Source organism: Nomia melanderi, chromosome 6, assembly GCF_051020985.1.
Source record: "Nomia melanderi isolate GNS246 chromosome 6, iyNomMela1, whole genome shotgun sequence".
Classification (NCBI taxonomy): domain Eukaryota; kingdom Metazoa; phylum Arthropoda; class Insecta; order Hymenoptera; family Halictidae; genus Nomia; species Nomia melanderi.
The window spans coordinates 4,958,116-4,973,519 of NC_135004.1; positions in this window are offsets into that span (position 1 = coordinate 4,958,116).

A 15,404-nucleotide genomic window follows, 5' to 3' on the forward strand; every position below is an offset into this window, starting at 1 on the left:
CGGTGTGTTTGTTCGGTCGCGAAATTGGAACCGGATTCCTCTTCGTCTCGTCGTTCTGTGGCGTGTTTCTCTTTCCGAGGGGTAGAGGCAGGGGGCGGTAGATTCTACGGAAAACAAGGGTGTCGCGGACTCGCGGGGCTACGGCGGCAGTAATTTTCCGTAGTAAGAATTTCATAAATAAAAAAGTTTCGCAGCTAGACGAGCGCCGGAGTCGACGAGCGGCCGGGGAATAAGAAGTTCGGCTCCGGTCTCTCTCTCTCTCTCTCTCTCTCCCTCTCTCTCTCTCTCCCTCTCTCTCTCCTACCCTCTCTCTTTCTCCCTGGTATACGCTTCTTATGGGTCACGATAGTTTTTCAGAAAATAACGTTCCCGCCCGCTCCACGCTCGCCACTTCTGCACTCCGCGCCGAGACCGCTCGTCGAGAGATTTATTTTCTATTTTAAATTCGCTTTTTATTTACGCGACGATTGTCTACGGTTCTTCGCCTTCCCGTTCGCATTTCTCGTACGCTTTTTACCGAGAGCTATATGTTTATCCGTCTGAAAAATCACATAAATCGGATTACATCTAAATTACAGGCACAGAAAAAAATCAGAATATTTAACATTTGACTTTCCGATTAGAAAAATAAACATCACGGATTTTCGGATAGTATTAACTGGCTGATATATCTTCATATCAGATAATGAAGGCTGTATTTAAGTTTTGAAGGCTCCGCGTTTGTATATTAAAGGACAAGGCTGTTTGCGTTGATTTGTTGCATAATTCTGTAGAAAAAGTATGTAAATATAAACTTATTCCGTTAATATTCCTATTATCAATTCAACGCTAAACGGTAAATTAAATCGACGAAATAAAGAATGTAAATCGGTTAAACCGATGGATCAAGAAAACCCGTCGCCCGGTTCCCAATATCTTTGCGTCTTGGCCAAGAAAATGCGGAAATTCCGCGAAAGATTGAACCTAAACTCGGTACGTCCGGCAACGATTTTCAATACAATGTCTAGATCATAATAGAATGAAAGAGACGGCCGGTCAGTCGGGGGGAAAAGCGGGGAGGGTGGTCTTTGCTGCGAAATGTCCCAGCAAATCTTTCATATGTCGTGCGCTTTGCATAGGAACGGCGAAAGCTCGTTGTCCCTATGAAATTCCTCTCGGACCGTACCGCCGTGAATACAAAAATGTCCGCGCAACCAAAGGAGACGAAATTCTCGCCCTCCGCACCCCTTTTCACCTAGCTCCCGTCGTTCCCCCATCGGTGTTCGTATCGCGGGCCCGCGATCAGTCGAGTACATCTAGACAAGAATGAAATCCTGGCCCCCGCCCCGAAAAGAAATGCATAGCGTAACGTCGACTTCCTCGGCAAGCAATTTGATACCGGCGGGAGGGGACGGGTCGCGCCGCTTTCCGTGGTTATTCGGGCAGTAAATAAACCTGTCTACCTTAAAACAATAAGAGCGTCTTGCAGCCTGAGCAGATATCGTCCTGCTCCTGCTCTTTTCCCGCTTTTCCTCCTGAGCAATTTCGTTTGCCGCGCGACGCGACGGAGGGCGACAGGCGGAGGCCATCGGAAAACAGGCATCTGCAATATTTGTCAAGACCATCGCGGAGACAAATTGATATGACGCGTATGAGATGGAGCTGTTACGAGGCACCCGCCGGCCACCGCGCACACGTGAAAGCGCTCGCGTTCCTGCCGCCGGAAAACCGTGGCGCAAGAACGATGCGTTTCTTCGACGAAAATTGCTCCCTCGTTACCGGGACGCTTCAGGAGATACGATCGTAATTTCGCGGATGAAAGTAATAAAGAACGAAAGCCGTTGCGACGCATAGGCGCGCAGTAGTCTCGAAAAATTTCGTGACATGCTCGATTTTCATAGCGCCGGAACCAATTTTGGAGAGAAAGGAAGGTGAGCGAAGAATTATTCGGAAATATAATCGCGTGCTAGTGTATACTAATGTAGCTTTAAGGTTTTTAAGATTAGAGTGAAAATTGTTTCACGTAAAATTCACTGCATGATTAATTACTGCCTTTTATATTTGTGATGAATGTTACTGATTAAAGAGTTACAAGATTAATAGGATTTTGAATGTGAACATTATTTTAACGGAAAATTGGTATGTATTGTGAAGATAACTATTAGTAACCATGTATTTATCTATTGGACGAAATTGAAACGGCTTACCGATTTTGCTATCCATTGAATTCTATTTAGTATGCAGCGTATTTTGAACGGACTTTACCGGGAGGTTAAAAATTGCAACCGATTGGCCATTACTCTAAATAACGCGACACTCGATTCTCATCACATAAATACGAAACATAAATCGAGGAATAACGACGGGGCAATAAAAAGGTTTTACAATCGCGTTTTCATATTTAAATGGCACGGTTAAATTTGACAGGGTGTTGCCAATCTATTTCTCGATACATTTGTATCCGTGGAGCCGCAGGAAAAAGAACAGCATCGCTTCGTGTATCCAGATAGCATTGCGGATAAGCTTCGGTCTCGGAAAGCGTAATGCCCCGCCATTGTTATTCAACGGATCCCGCCGCTGAGCTAATGCGTTCAGATAAGAAGTATTTTATATGCACGAAGGTAGGATAAGTTTCGAACTCGGGGGCAGACAGATATGTACAGCGTTTCCGATTGCCCTTTAACATCCCCGCGATACGTTCTGGTGTTGCGTTATTTACACGTGAACTTTTTCATTTCTCCCTTTTAATAACAATCGAACCCGCCTCGTCTTTCTTATTTTCACCCGCAACTCATTCCGGAACATGAAAATAGAAGAATTCGATACGATAAGAATTTATTTTGCTATAGTTTCAACACCGAATCGAATAAACCAATTGTTTTATAGTCACGAGCTACGTTGCCAATTAACTTGTAAAAAATATCGCGTTGCTGTCATTGGGAGATTATTCAACTTTCAGTTGAATTTACGTCGGCAAAAAATGAAGCTACTCGAATAAAATAAATTGTACAGTATACGTACGTTTCTACTCAAACATCGAAATAAAAACTGCCTATCGGATTAAAAAATTGTCGATTCGCTTGTATCAAAGCACATTAACACTGCTTTTCCTTTCGGAACTCCTTGAACGAAGAAAACCCTCGGTTGTTTCCAATTTCGGGGGAATCAACACTACCGCTCTCGCGCAAAATTCGCCGTCACCTTCTTACCCGGCAGCTTAATTTCCGGAATAGGCCCATTAATAACAGCCGAAAAAGGGAAGGTGTACGTAGGTCGGCAGTCGGCGTGGATGTCGGGCTTTGTCTCGACTTCCGGCCTCCCGATGCTTTTTACGGGTGCATCCACCCTTCCCGGCGAGGACACGGAAACTTTCACCGACCCTTTTCTTCACTACCCCTTTCCTCGTCCACATTATTCGCCGTAGACGGTCTGGCTCCCCGACTCGAAACTTAAAACTTTTCCACTCGTCGACTCGAAATAGATGGATCTTGCGAGGCCGGTCGCGTTTGTTTTCGAAGGGATTTCGCCGGGGACGCGTCGCGATCGGCGAAAAACGGGCGGCGGACGGCGGCGGCTTGGCAACTCTTTCCGCGATCCGCGATAACCGCCGGTACACGCCCCTGCGAAGAAGACGTCAACGTTATCAGCGCGGTACCATCTGCCGGGGGAAGGCAGGATTCCGTTAAATTATCGAGATTCGCCGGCCCACCTTTATCACACTTATCATCGCTCCGCAACGGCGTATCGAGGCGGCTATTCCTCGTTCCGCGCTCCAAATTATAGCCCCCGGGGGAGAATCGGCCCGCAGAAACCGGCGGTTACGTCTCACGTGCAAACACCGTAAACCAATTTACGTGGCCGCGAAAAATTAACTTATTTCGTCTGGGCGGCGCGCCGCGCGGCGCCCGGTAATCGGTCCCGGCCGGCGATTAAGCGATCAGCCTGACAATCTGAGGCGGACGGACACACGAGCAGGCGGGATTGCTCGAAAAAGCCCGGTTCCCCCTTTCCTAAGGACGGCCGTGACGAGGGATCGCGCCGGATTGGGGCGTACCGTGGGCACCCACACACCCGCCACACCTGTCTAAGCCACTAACGAAAATTGTAGGCTTAGAACCTGGACCGCCCGGGCCCTAATTATATGCTATTACCCTCGCAGCGATCGTACGCGGACACGTACACTACAGGCAGAAAGTTTAACCTGGGTGGCGAGACAACAACGTCGAGTATTATTGGAACGAACTACGCGGATTTTGTGTATTTAGAATAAAGGTATTTTGGGATTCAATAGGTTCGGAGATTCGATGCATATGGATCATTAGTTTTGTGAGAGTGAGTTTCTTCTGGCCTTGAATTTTATGAATGGGGGTGGTATTCGTTTCATATTTATCGGAGGGAGATATTATTTCTTGCTGTTTAACCTTGCTTGTCGATGTTTAACCTATGAAGTGAAGCTGATTTAAAGTATTTAAAAATTGGGGAACAGTTTTGTTTTCTAGGTGAACGATTGTGTCTCGTTTCTTATGATTTGTGATTTATTGAAAATGAACGGAATGAAAGCTTTACCGTAAATCTAGACTTACTTCAAACATGAAATATTGGAATGATAGAGTACATCTGGGTTTAAACTGTAGAAATAAGCATTGTGGAAAGATTTCGTTCGGGAATTAATTATAAAATTCCATCTGCCATTTTTGTATATAATTTATGCCTAGTATACGAAGAGAAGACTAATCGAATGATTTTTAATTAATCAATTTTTATTAATAATTAGTTAGAATTGACAAGAAATTTTCAAAAGTTATGTTAAGTATTTTCATTCGTATAAACAAAAGTTCATGATCCTCAACTGATCGTTTCCAGTTCTTTTCGTTCAAACGACTTGAACCGCTCGAAAAACTTTCTGTCGGTGTTGTACACAGGCTACGATGTGCGTGCACGGAAGAATCACGTGTACGCTTCGAATCCCCGCAGAGGTTTCGCGCGTACAAACGCTGTCCGACACTCTCGCGCGTCTCAACCGGCGGGCATTCACGCAACCTTGCGGATCGTGGCTCGCGCGGAAGTATCCTATCCGTAGATCCGGAATCTATTGTTCCGTAATGGCCGCAGGCGAAGATGTAAGTTTAGCAGCCACTGAGAAACGTGCTCCTGCCCTCTGAGTACACGCGCTCGAGGCCCCCTTCGCTTTAGCAAATTATTAACATAACTTTGAGAACCAGCTGGATATATTGAGAATCCGCTACTGATCCTTTGAGACGCGCAGTATTCAAAATGGTCAACCCAAGTGAACAAAAATTTCGCACTATAAATAAAATTTTATAAAACGAATGGCTATGTTTTTGAGGAAAAATTTATCGATTTGAGAATAATGTTATTAAAAAGTTGAATATATTGTAGGTTGACAGTTTATGTAAGAAATTTGAATTTTGATGTGCTCGTGCTCATTTTTTAATTGATTGAGACCAGAAAGGATGTTTTTCATTTATTCAACGATGTTTGATGTAACCCTAACAACTGATTTGTGCAGTTTTAATTTTTTGTAAACATATTAACAATGTGTTCCACATTGTTGAAGTTGGAACGAAAATATCTATAACTGTGCAACGCCGAGGATTCCTTCTCGTTTATAAGGAATGGGGCCTGAACTCGAGCTTGGCGTGACGAATCGAAGGATTCTGGTCGAACGACTGCGGCTCCATTCTTGCATGCAAATAAATCGTAAGTTTGCGACCTCCTCGATAGCTATTCCCGAGAATGCGCTAAGTCAATAAGATTCTCCGTAGCGCGAACACGAAAGTTAATAACGAAGGTTAAATCGTGTAGAAAATTGCATTTGCTTAAGGATCCATTAATGGATTTCAGTTAGCCCCAAGATTTAGATAAGTCTGAAATAAAGTGCATGCATGATTAACGAGTAACAAGGCGAATAGCATGTCTTTCAATGACATGCCGCGGCTAGGTTCAGAGTTCCACGTATCCATAAATCGATTGCTGTAGCTCCTAACCAGCAATCGCACATTAACCGACAATTTTCTTCTGTGTTCCTTCCCCCAGCAATTTTTCCGTGATGCGTATCATGCGAATACTCGAACAGGTAGAATCATCTCGGAAAACATGAAGCTGGGGACAAACCAATTTCCATAATTCGCCGGCCACGATATCACGTTCCGATTGGTGGTTACACCGTTCAATCTTTCATATTATATACTCGCGGATTCCGACTTTAGCAATTGTCGTTCGTTATTCTACAGCTTCGATGGGACTTTTACGTACAAGTTACATCTTTCAGACAGTATTTTCTGAGCTGTCCCATTCGAGGGTACAGCTGGAATCAAATAAATTGTTCCCGATACCTTTGAAACGCGATCCCCGTTATTTGGTTGCCGCTCGTCGCTCCGCTCGGCTTTCATGTTCTCGGGCGAAAAATTACAGGGCGAAGGGCGTGCGAGAGAGCAAGAGTGAAATTGACAAGACGCGATAGGTGCACGAGACAGCGGACCAGGGGGTAGCCGGCCTTGAGTTGATTGGTCCCCTTAATTTTATTCAAATCAGGACCGTATCTGCGGCGCAGACAGAAAACGTCCATTTTAATCGAGAGCTCGTACCATATCTGCAAGTCGATTACTAAGAGGAAATGTGTATTGCGTTCGGAATTGATTCCATTTCATCACAGCAAGAAGCATTTACAGCCGGCGCCATAAAATTCTTAATGAAGCGTTCGGTAAGTAATATCCGTGACGGGAAAATGGAATTCGTAATTAGTCGGTGGCCAGAACCCGGGCCCGGCGATCTTCGATCGCGCGGAGCGGCCTCTGCGTCGGGCGTCGCGTCGCGACGATACGTCCGCGCCGCATTTCACCCCTGCCCCTCCGCCACTGCCACTCGTTCGTCCAGGGACGTAATAATTGCGTTATCGCGCGCCCGTGGAAACGGTGATTTTAATTTGTCACAGTGACTGGAGACGCGGCGCTCGAAATCAATTACAAACTTCGGGGAGAGATAGTAACAATAACGGGGCGCCGCGCCCGTTCCTCTAATTATTCATCAACCCAGTTGGACAGCGAACGTTCGCGGCGGCTCCTTCGCGCAATGGTCGTCCGTGTCCGAGTTTACTTCTACTCCGGGTAAAGTAAATAATCTACGATAGTATTTCGTTCCCTGTGGGCAGCAAGAGACGGAAACGAATTACGCGTCCAACCAGTCGAACAATTGCTGTGCCTGGAATCGTAATAGTGTAAATCGTGTGATACATGTGCCCCGGAAAATGAAGTTTTACCTCAGTTATAGAATACTTGAGAATATTCTCTGTACATGGTGTTTATAACGCATGGTAATTAGAATCTGATCCGGTTATAAAATATCGTTTTAAATCCTATGGCTTTCAATCAAATCAAATTACTATGACATATTCCATTAAACGATGATTATTTGAAAAATTTACAAATAATGCTACCTAATGCGGTGACGTTTAGCGAGATAAAAATGCAATAATAACTCAATTCAACCGAATAAGGTGATATTATTATTTTATTATTATTTTCATTTCGCGTATTCCGTTCTGTGAAATCATCCCACATTCGATATATTGAACACGATATTCTAATCAGCTGAAAATCGATTAATTCCGAATAATGCGATTATGACGGGATAAAAACCCCCAAAGAACCCGTCTACGCGAGGCAGCGGCCGCTCTAAGACAGTGCCCCCGAGCACATAAACTTCTTAGGGAGTGGCTGCATCGGTGAACGTGTTTCCTCTCGGAGCATTGTGTCGTAAGAAATTAAGACATAGTCGGAGGAAACGGTCGTCGGGGTCCACGGAAATTCCGTCGTCGCGGAAAAAGGAATTCCTGATACCGTGGAGTGGCGGTCTCCGTTCGTCTCTGGAAAAGCTCTTCGGCGTTACTTCGTTTCCCGTGATTCGCGTTGCATTTCCACGGCGACGGAGATGTGTGCTCGCTCCGTGTACACGTACACACGTGCACGGACGCTCAGGTCGGGTCGGGGATAAAGAGACAAGCGGAGTCCCAGGGACGAGAGCCGTGTATCGTTCCGGCGGAAGAAAAAGTTTCGGGGCAGTGATCGTGAACGAAAGTGGACTGAGTAACCGGGACTTGTTGTCGAGGGTCGGGGACGGTTTCGAGTTCGCGGTTAACCGGAAAGCGTCCGTTCTGTCGACACATGAAACTCACGCTGCACGTCCCTGCACTTTTTCTGGGCCGCCGGCCACGCTTTCCGTCCCGCTACGTCTCCGACCTAATTCCACCCCCGCGAAGGAATTCCTGCTCGTTCTCGGAATTCTTCTAATCTTGCTCTACCATTATACCTCTTCCGATAGTTCATGTTATAGCTCGTATCGGAGGTTTTCTTTCTTTGAGCAATCTCTGGAACGAGCACGATCTTGCCATGATGAATTTAAACGATTATTTAACGGATTTATAAGTATTGTAATCGGCAGTGGGAATGCTGAGCACTAAATGAGTTGATCGGAAGCTACTGCAGTTAAGCCCAGAAAGCAGAAATTGAGAAAACTAACGTTTTGGCTTCAGAAATTATTATACAATATATTCAGAAGCTATAAAAAGGAGTGTTTTCTGACCTACAAAAATCGAAGAAACGAGTATTCTTTAATAACTGTAAAGAATATTATTTATTGTATTAAGGTTTACAAAAATCGGAAAATATAAAAAAATTGACTTAACCGCATTGGCTTCGGGCTACTCAAATGTGGTAGACATGTGATGTTATAAAAGTTAGAAGAGTTTGGTTGTTAAGATTTTTGTCGATTTGTGAATTTGTCAATAGTTATTATCGTTGCAGAATAATTTGAGATAATTATTTGATCAGTAGATTTTCGAAATAGTTCTTCAAATTAAGATTTGAAGAAAATTTTAGAATTATTTTGTTTATTAATATAGAGAATTTTAAATAGAAGTTTCACTAACAGAACTAGACTATTCTGTATAAAAAAAACATGCGATTTCGTGGAATATGATGAAACTAAAATGTTGTTAATGCTTCCTGCTCATTTTTGGCAGATCTTTCCACGCCAGGTTCCATGCTGTCTCAATTGAAAATTTCCATTTCACACGTCTAAGGGCTTGTAGCCAAAGTCTCGTACCCTTTAATCGTCCCGCCTTAACGTCAAGCGCAGACGGCAGCTCTGCAGAGGACAGGGTTGAATATTTTATGTTACGCTTTAAGAGCTGCGCCGCTGGGAATTAAATACTTTTCTGGGTGGGTCGAAGACTTCGAATTACTCAGACTGGCAATATCTTTTTCATTTGCCTGTTAACAACTTTTAATTAATTCATCGATAAATTCATTTTATTTCCACTTTATCTCTAGTAACCAGACATTGGAAGAATAAGACTAATATTCCAATTGATAATTGAAATTCTAGTCGAATAACGTTAAAATTGTATATCTAACATTACTTACAACACGAACACCATTCTATAAAATTACCGAATATACGAATAGTAATAAATAATTTCCTTGAGAATCCTTAATACAGATTTTTTATGAAGAACAATAAATTTCATACTCTTCCAATATATAGATCTACTCCAAAACCATGCAAGTTAATAACAAGAAAAACGTTCTATTCAAACCCGATGAAACCGAATGACAGTTAAATTTCTTCCACTATAGTTAAAATCTTTCACGCGAGTCGCAGCCGATATTATAAGGCAAGTATTTAACGTTACATCGATGTCCTAACGGTAGGAACTCTTATCGCTGCACGGAATTACGCGTTCTTAATCCACACCGGATCGCGAGCATCCTGAAGAGTCGTCTGCCGTGCCGAACCGATCGCTTTACATGCAAAAGTGCTACGCGCTTAGTATTCCAGCAGGGCAGCCGGTTTTTACGCGACCGGTATAGATATATGTACGTGTTTCGCGAAATCCGGCGAACCTTCATGGAACCGTGGGGATCCGTGGCAAGGTCGCTCGGTTCGGAATACCGCTCGAAGGAAAAATCTCGACGGCGAACTCAACGGGGAGCCTTCTCTCGTCGCGACACGCCGACGTCCGTGGAAAGAATACGAAAGTACCGGATGACGAGGTGCATCGGCGCGCGGGCGGGTGCGTTGCATCGAATCATCGGGATCGGGAACAATGGCCGCGGGAGCGAAACTCGCGAACGGATCGGTGTGCGACTGTAAAAAGTGGCCTCCTCGAAGATCGCTATCCTCGCGGGGGTAATAAGCCGTAGTAGAAGCACGCTTTCATCACGGTGAAAACGTCTGAGCTCCATTGTTCCCGAAAAATTGCAGCCGCCGCTGCGCCGGGTCGTTCGTATCGTTCGTAAGAATGATAAATAGCAGCGTGGGTCGGGGGTTGAACATCAGTCATCGCGGTCGGACGCGGGGCGCTATTCTAATCGCGTCGTATCGATCGAATTTCCCGACGCCCGGTGTATCGTTCGCGTATCGTTCGAAAGCGGGGTGCAAAAGTGTATCGTGACCCAGAAACCCCGCTCGGTTGCCGGAAATGATTTGGCTGATTGCTTCTCCCGCGCTGCTTATTGCCGTCGGTCTTCCAACAACGCAGGGGCTCGCGTGACCGCCAGTTACATCGAAAGTTTCATTAGTCACACGAGCATCACGCGAATTCCATCCATGCCGACGTCGCTCCTCTCCTTTCCAGCGTGTTGAAGTTTTTGCTTCGCCAGCGTGGCGATTCCGTACGCGACTCGCATATACGCGTTCGCCAGCTTCCTCGCTAGCGTCGAACACGATAGCCTATTACCCGCGCTATTGACTTTCTTCTCGAAACGGCGAAGCCAGCCAGCGAGCGTTCGACCCCTTCGACCATCGGACGAAGGCAAATTAGACGGGATGCGTGCGCTTCGAGAACGGCGTCTATCCTTTAACGACTACCTTTTACGAGCGATTCGTGCCCGCGAAATTCAGCTCGCCTCCGCGCTCCGTCTCGATCGCGTAATTGCTACGGCTGTATATTCCCCTTATCGACATTTATTATTTCCGCCTGCGATCCTACTGCGTGCCGGAAACAAGAGGCGCCCGACGCCTGACGCCCAGCCGATGGAGCACGTCGGCGTTTGTTACTTTATCTCCGATAGTAAATATGAATAATAATTTTCTAATAAACTTGTGCCCTTCCTCGCACTCCCGATCCCTTTCGTATCGAATTTTCTTGTCGGGATTGGCTACTGAAATTTCTACCGCTGTTAACACTTTATCGACTGACTAGGTTAGTTTGTCGTCCCTTAGAAACTGGTGATGAATGGCGTAGCAACTGTTCGACCGGTTTTCCGGTAAAGGCCTTTAACGCGGTTTTTATTGACGTGTACTGTGAAACGATGAGACACGATCGGCCAAACGTGTGTAATTGATTCAAGGTACAAGAAAGTCGCTTGGGAGTTATTTTTTGGCATTGTGATCGAGTGTGTGTAAACGCGTAATGGAATGTGGGTAAATGGATGTTTTCTATTTAGGAAGATAAGTGGCAGAATATCGGTGGGAGATTAGTAAGAAAAGGAATATTGGAAAATCAGAACTGTGTTTTATATTATATAATTATTCCGAAAAGCATACGATAAAAAGCTTTCAAGATAGTGAGTAATAAGCAAAAGAAATTTATCGAGAAAGCAGAGTCTACGGTAAATCGTATTGCCTGCTTTAAAGACAGCCAAAGAAAATAATTTGTCTTATTTCGATTGTACTGTTTTCTCAATTTGTAATAAATATATACGAAGCACGGGACAGTGAACGAGTTAAATGAGTACTTCAATAGCGATAGCAATTATGATATTGCGCCAGCAAGTCACTTCGTAACCGTACCGCGATACAATAATTTCCTTCAAAATTATTAAGTTTCTTATTGACATGCCACTATCATCAGGAAGCCTACTATTAACACTGGAATACTATCAAATCTGTAAACTGATTTATACGTGCCTCGTTACAAAAATTCTAAGATATTAATACTACATTTCCGTCACGTAAATTAAAATATGAATTCCTGACATAACAGTGAATATAAACATCTTTAAATTAATTTTTTTCAGTTTTCAAAGCTGCAGGCACTCGTTACAATACCGTGGTGTGGGGGGAGGCTTGCGACAAGGGACTTAGGTTCGTATAAAACGAAATTAATTAACCGTATCATTCGAAACTTGACAGTATCGCATATCAAACTTCATAATTTCGCTGCATCAAACCAACTGGCGACTGAGAGTCGCCTCTCGAGTGCAAAAGGTTAAGCTTCCAGTCAATAAAGTGTCAAGAAAGCAAGCCAGAGAAAGGATAAGATAACATTTATGATAATCACCGCCGCATCAGCATCCAGTCTTGCGTCCCCGGCGAGTTTTTACTGCTCGGCCGGCTTAAAGATGGCCACGGTAATTACTAGTCGGTTCGAGGAAGGCGACCGCAGCGAATTGTGCGTCGCCTAGGCGTTCCCGCCCCGCGAAGCGACGGATTGTCTGCGTTCGAAGTGGCGAGTAATCGCGGCGTAACGGCCCGTAAACGCAGCCGCGTTTTCCGCGGAGGGTGGAGTATTGGCGGAGAGCATCTACAAGGGAAAAAGGCGGTTGTAGCTAGGGTTGCATAATTTACGACGCGAGTTTAACGACTATTTTCAGTGCTCCGCAGCTTTTTACTCCCAGTTCCCGCGACTTTGTTTCTTCTAGTCGCGCGATATCGCCATCTCTAGGTCTCCGCTCATGCGGAAAGAAGATGGCCGTCATCACGCGTGGCACCGTGTTATCGAACCAGGACGAATCACCAATTTTATTCCATTTCTTAGCGTCTCTATGTAAATACCTCTATCACAGAATTTATTAATGGTTTTCAGTATTTCTTCTTCGCATTGTTGAAAAGAGTACATTAATGATATTGACGCAATTATGTCGTCATCATTTCTTTCGGTAACGTTATTTTATCTTACGACGAATATTGTTGAAAGCGACCAATGTATAAATCTAGATACTAAATTACCAAGATTTCGTATTTTTGCACGTTTGAACTTTTTAGTTAATAATCTCTTTCTATGTTTCTCCGTTTTTTTCTCCTTGTTAACGAGATTCCCGTTCTCTTCGAGTAAACAGTACATGTAAAACACTCTCAGTAATCGACACGTTCTCTCGTTACCCAGGATTGGCGCAACTACAAATTACGCGTCACGGCGTACGCACCGCGAGTTTAGAAGTTCATTCGAATATTGCATTCTTACGGCGCCGTGTTGAACAATATAATCATGCTCATGATTTAATTTGAAATTCGATGAGTTTTCGAAGCTCGACGAGCGTGGCATGATATAGCTTCGCATTATCTAGTGCCTCGGGCTTCGTACACGTATAAAATCAACTAATTATCGTAAAACCGCTTGAGAACTGGTGCGTTAGCTACACATAAATTCGCATTCGCCGCGTTGCCGTGGTAAATCTTTCCCTTCGCGCCAGCGGAAGAAAAGCATTCGTACTAATTGCGCGAGCGGCGCGCATACATTTGAATCTAATATACATCCAACAAATCATACGAGTCTCTGTCACGGCGATAAGCGTCCCTATTAACCGATAAGCGTGTCGCGCGCGATGGATCGCGTAAGAGTACGCCGCGATCATTAACGTTACCCTCGGCGTCATTATTTTCCCCGCAGAACGTTACGCTGTTCGACCGGCGAAAACGAGAAGAAGAGAAAAAATGAAACCGGAAACAAAAGGGAAAAAGAATTCGCCGGCTACCATTTATATTTCGACGGTGACGCGGGAACACGCGAATCCGTTGTTAACCCTTTACGCTCCGAAGCATTCCCAGTTTTCCACTTCACAACCAGCGTTAACGTTTCTTAGTTCATCTGCAGTTTAATCTGACGTTTTTGTAATTTATATGAGAACATTTGAAATCATTAAAATTCCATTTACACGTGGTATGATTATGATATTATGAATAAACATAGGAGAAATTAGTAAAGTACATGGCTACTAGAATACATAAGACTATACATATACAAAGACTAAAGGGTCAAGCGTCAAATTTATGAGTCGACAATGTGGAACAGATGTTTCCAAAGTGAAAAATCGGGCCACGGTGATCAGACAGAAGGAAACTTTCGCAAACGCGACTGAGCTGTCGAAGGAACTGGGCGAAGGAGATGGCCGACGATGTAGTTTCTAATTAATTTCATCCGACAAACAGAACCGCGGGGATAATTGCCGCGAGACAACGTCCCTGGGAAGGGTCCGCGCTCTTAACTTAACGTGGAGGTATTTGTCACCCTGCTCCGTGACAAAAGAACAAGCGTTAAGCCCGTGTCGTTCGCCCCATCCACTTTTAGTTGCGTCGGTGCAGCGTCGCGACGCGCCGAGTCGCCCCCTGCTCACCGGCACTCCGTGACGTGGCGTTCCCGGGTCTGGGTTGAATCGCGACGCGGCGAACGCGCCACCACGGAAGGAAGTGGCCTTTTGTTAAAACTTTTACTTTTATCCTGGCGCGGCGCGCAAACAAAAAGCCGAGATAAGCGGGAAAAACGAAACCGGAAAAATCCAACGATCCCGCGAAGGAGACCCTTTCGCCTTGATCCCTCTCGCTTTCGGCAATTTAAACTACCCTCGAATTTAAAGTACCGACAACAAGCCGCACGCTGCAACCTCGACGAAGATAACGGTCGTTTAAAAAGGAAACGGGTCAAGATTTCTTCGGATCTCTGAATCCGGATTTAAGTTTGCCAACGCTTCATGAAAAGTCGTCAGCATTTAGCGCCGCGGATTTTCGACTTTACATGGCAAACAAAAGATTATTGTAAGAATTCAAACCTTTCCACAAGTGCTGACACTTCGTTTGCATAACTGCAGAACACTTCCTCGTGTTTCAATTAGTAACTTCAAAGGTTATGAATATTTCATAAACAGAATACATTAAATGTATTAAAACCTTGATACTATAAAGACCGCTATCGAGATGATGGCGATACGAAACGTTTCGAGTAAAACAAATTTTTCCCGTATTATCCTCCACCCCGAAAGTAAATCGTCCGATATCCAACGCGAGTGGTGCGCGAAATTAAAGGAAAGTAAGGGAAGCTGCGTTGAAATTGCTCTGCGTCGGGGATTAAAGCAGCTATTAGTAGCCTTGCAACGATTAAAGTAAGCTGCTCTGCTCTGCTGCGGACGGGGGTAAAAATTCCTTGGTTGCAAAAGGAAACTAATCAAGCTCGCGGAATTCCGTATGATGACCGCGGCCGTCCTCGCTCCGCAGTTTCGCGATGCGCGGGACGTAAACGGCAAAAATAAACGACTGTTCTTTTTTTGTAGTGCTCGACCAGCCTGGCGCCGAGGTTCGGCCGGAAAAAATGTATACGTGTAGATCACAGGCCACGGTCGAGCGGTGGCGTGTGATGCCCGCACACTGCCGCTTCCTGGCCGCGACGCGACGCGTTTCTGCCGGGATTG